Genomic DNA, 4571 nt, shown 5'->3' on the forward strand with positions numbered 1-4571 from the left:
GTCGATGTGCCCTCCCTGAGATTAGACTTTCCAATTGTAAATTTATTGTTTGGAGGAGGGCATGTCGGCATGCCCTCCTGAGATTGCTGCAAATTTATTGCTTGGAAGAGGGCACGTCGACGTGCCTTCCTTAGATTGCAATTAGACTTGGTGAAATTCAAGATCGCAATCATGCCTCTCTCTTTTGAACGGTGAGATGCTGCTCATTAAATTCTCATGTCATATTAATGGCTCACAAACATCAGCAACAAGGTTGCATTGTACCTTTGCTAGGCACATAATATTTTCATCACCGTTTACGCTCACACCATCAACCTCTGAATGTAATGAGGCATGTGGGCATATGGCATTGTTATCAACACCATGTGATTTGTCATGTAGGCAACAATTTGGATTTGCCCCTAATACTTGTATGTCTGTCAATAGAATCAATGTTGGTACAACACCTATAAAACTTATGCTTAACCCCCTCGCAGGGCCCCCTCACACCTGGGGGAGGCGGGGGGGGGGGGGGGGGGGGGCTGGCAATGGCGAAGAAACTAGGATTTTTTACTGCGCACACACACACACACACACACACACACACACACACACACAGATCAATTATCGTCCACGAAGGTGAGATATGACCTATGGGACCGAAAACAAAACATTAGAGAGAGGTCTTCGAAGCGAGGGGATTGTGAGATACATCTCAATTAACGACTAAGTGTCCATCAAGGGGAAAATAAAAGGAAGATAAGTTGAATAAAACCTATGGAGAGGAACCCCCCCTCCCCAAAAGAACGAAGTGCCACTCAGAAAAAGACAAAGTTCAACAAAGATGATGCATTGTGTGCAACTAGCAAGGCTAGCACTCAACTGCAAAGTGCGAAAATCATTATGAGAGAATGTGTTTGCATATTGCACATGCTCAAAATAAACATGTAATCCTACCTACCAAATTTGACATTTACTTTCGAGTTAAACATTTTAAGGTGAGACAACCTCTTAAATGGTGGAAAATTAAATCTAAAAACCTTCAAATATACTCAATATGACTCTTATTTGTAGGTTTTCCAAGTTTTGGAAAACAAGGGTGTGCGTTCGGGCACATGCACACATCAAAACGAGCAAATACCTATAAGAGACGACCTCTAAAATTGTGGAAAATAAATCTTAAAACGTTCAAATATACTAAATATGACTCTTATTTGTAGGTTTTCCAAGTTTTAGAAAACACGAGTGTGCGTGCACACGCTTGCCCCATGGGATGTGAATCAAAGAAGGCATTGGGCAAGCAAGATAAAAAAGAACAAAGACCTATAAGTTAAAGACGGCGTGTGACTCTGCTACTCTTAAGCCAATACAAGGCTTAGCATTTGTTCAACCGGTAGTGACAGAGCAGAGAAGGGGGAAGGGGGGGGGGGGGTGCAAAACCAAAAATAATGGTATGACAATGACTGTCATAAACATTTCAATAAAAGAACCACCTGTTTGCTATCTGACAATCTGGCTGAATCAGGCTTCTCTCTGCCCGAATCTTAGCTGATTGCCATGATCACAACTACCTACAACTGTAACCAAGCAATATAAGCATTTCAAACAGAAACGTTGTTCAATCTTTAATAAATATGTGGAATCAATGCACCAACATTTGTTTGCAGATCTCATATATGCACTTTGATTGAAGATATACCTTGCTACTCAAGAAAAAGGTTCGAAATAGAGCCCCACTCTGTCATAGCAACAATAAAGACTTCAAAGAAGCTGACATGAAATTCAGAGTGGTGATTATTCCTCATAGAGTTTCAGGTGCCTCCTCCGCACGCTTACTCACACCCGCAAGAAAACTTTTGGTTTCTATCCCTAAGCTTTGTGTTGCTCCTTCTGAAGGCTTTCTAACACCTACAAGAAATTTGGCTGCTTGAATTCCTAATAAAGCTCTTTCAACCTCATCAGATGGGGTGAGACCTTGGGCAATCATCCGATCTCGCATGGACTGAGCCTCCTCACGATCGTTGCCATCCAGCAATGAAACAATCATTAGCTCATAAGTTGAAACATCAATCTCAACCTCCTCAGCGAGAAGAGCCTTCACCTTATCAACGGAAGTTTCTCTAGCATACACTGAAAAAAGACTAGCGTAAGGTTTGCAATCCGAAACATCGCCTTTATCTTTGAGGTTCTATCAAGAGTTTTTGCCTCCTGAACCAAACCCAGTTTTCCAAACCATCCAATTAGCGTCATAAGAGTCTCCACCCCGGGCCTTATAGCGATGCTTTCTAGCTTTAGCAGCACATCTACCGCCCTTTGAAACTAATTTTTTTTCTCAAAGGCAACAATTAGCATGTTGACTGACTCATCTGGAGGAGAAAATCCTGAATTCATCATATCTTCAATTTTCAGGACAGCAGATGGTAGCAAATTTGAGTGAATATAAGCATTCATAAGAGCTGAGTAGATATCAGGACTCATTTGTGGCCTTAAGAAGGCATCCTCATTCATAATTGAAAACATTTTCAAGGCCTCTACAGCTTTATCTTGTTTCCCATAGCCATTAAGAACCATAAGGTAAGTATCAACAAATCCATGTAGCTTTTCCTCCTCCATTTCTGCTAGCAATGTTTCTCCCTCTTCAGGATTTCCAGTTTCACAGTGAAACTCAATCATCTTATCGCATGCACCAAGATCAGGCATGTAACCCCATTGAACGTATTCCATCGAACATCTCTCTAGCTTTATCAACCCTCTACAGTTTGCAGTTCATATCAAGCAACAAGGTGCATGCTACAAAATCAGGGGAAAAGCCCTTATCCAAAGTACTCATCAACCTGTCTACATCATCATAACGTTCTAAGTTCATGTATTTTACTAGAATTCTTTACAAATCCTGGCTCAGCTGGAACAAAATCACCACATTGAATGACACCTTCTTCACCCAAATCCTCTGTATCTTTAAAACTTGTCTCCACCTCATTACTAACTTCACCCAAAATTTGACTACCTATTGGAATATCCTTCTTTTTTGAGACTATTGGTCGCTTCATTTGCTTAGATGAACGATATGGACTCACAGGACTGCAAACACCACAAAGCAATCTTTAGATCACAACACTACAAGCAATTGAATGACTATCATGATGTCTCCCATCCTAAAAAGATTTAAGTTTGGTAGCCAAAAGAATTAAAATAACTAATTAACATTGGGAAATTACAATCTTAGGGAGGGCATGTTGACGTGCCCTCACTCAAGGATGAAATAGGGAAAGAGAAATTCAAGTCATTGGAAGGACACCTCAACGTTTCCTCTAAGAAATTTTGATATTTTCCTTTCCATATTTCATCATTGGATGAGGGCACGTCGACATGCCCTCCCTGAGATTGGACTTTCCAATTGTAAATTTATTGTTTGGAGGAGGGCATGTTGGCATGCCCTTCCTGAGACTGCTGCAAATTTATTGCTTGGAAGAGGGCACATCGACGTGCCTTCCCTTGAGATTGCAATTAGCCTTGCTGAAATTCAAGATCGCAATCAGGCCTCTCTCTTTTGAATGGTGAGATTCTGCTCATTAAATTCTCACGTCATATTAATGGCTCACAAACATCAGCAACAAGGTTGCATGGTACCTCTGCTAGGCACATATTATTGTCATCACCATTTACGCTCACACCATCAACCTCTGAATGTAATGAAGCATGTGGGCATATGGCATTGTTATCAACACCATGTGATTTGTCATGTAGGCAACAATTTGGATTTGCCCCTGATACTTGTATGTCTGTCAACAGAATCAATGTTGGTACAACACCAATAAAACTTATGCTTAACAACCCCCTCGTAGGGCTACCCCTCACACCTGGGGGAGGCGCACGGTGGGGGGGGGGGGGGGGGGGGGGGGGGGGGGGGGGGACTTTTAATGGCAAAGAAAATAGGATTTTTACTGCACACACACACACACACACACACACAGAGATGGTCTACTAGAAAAATAGGTCACTTTAGTGTCTCAGGAGACTTGAGTGTCCAATTATAGAACTAGTGTTAACCACATCGTATACAACATTTTATCTTTTATGTAGCATTTGAAAATTTTGCTTGAGTGAAGAGTTATGGTTAAAATATACCTTGTTGCCTTTTGCACTCAAGGCAACTTTTTGAACCCCAAGCTCCTTGGAGAGCCATTATATGCATTCATCTGATAGGAAAATCTACTAATACTTGATAAATGTATTTAGATCACCATTATCATTCATGACTGTGAGTTATGAATTACTTTTTATGTATAGGTTAAGAGGAGTACCATATAGAGTTGTAGGTTTGATGTGAGGTTCATATATGTTCTATGCGCTATTTCAAGGTTCTCATGTCCATAAACTTATGTGTTGATGTATGTTTAGCCAACACAAGTTGTATGGATAGTTTTGCACAAAATGGCTTTCTTTTCACATCATGATTGATCATATGAGTCCCGCATGGGTGAAATGACATGGTAAGGTGATAATATATTTTGTAGAGCTAAGCTTGATTCATTTTGGTATGCTATCAATCACTCCCTCTTTTATGTCATGTATGCATCCAAAAATAGGAA

The 4571-nt window shown here is 40.7% G+C and overlaps 1 pseudogene; it reads right to left on the bottom strand.

Annotated features, from left to right (window-relative positions):
- Window positions 1-1780: 1780 nt before the first annotated feature.
- Window positions 1781-2881, bottom strand: LOC147464662 (pentatricopeptide repeat-containing protein At1g19525-like; annotated as a pseudogene).
- Window positions 2882-4571: the final 1690 nt, after the last annotated feature.

Source organism: Adiantum capillus-veneris, chromosome 1 (genome assembly GCF_014529385.1).
Source record: "Adiantum capillus-veneris isolate H3 chromosome 1, ASM1452938v2, whole genome shotgun sequence".
NCBI classification, from domain to species: Eukaryota; Viridiplantae; Streptophyta; class Polypodiopsida; order Polypodiales; family Pteridaceae; genus Adiantum; species Adiantum capillus-veneris.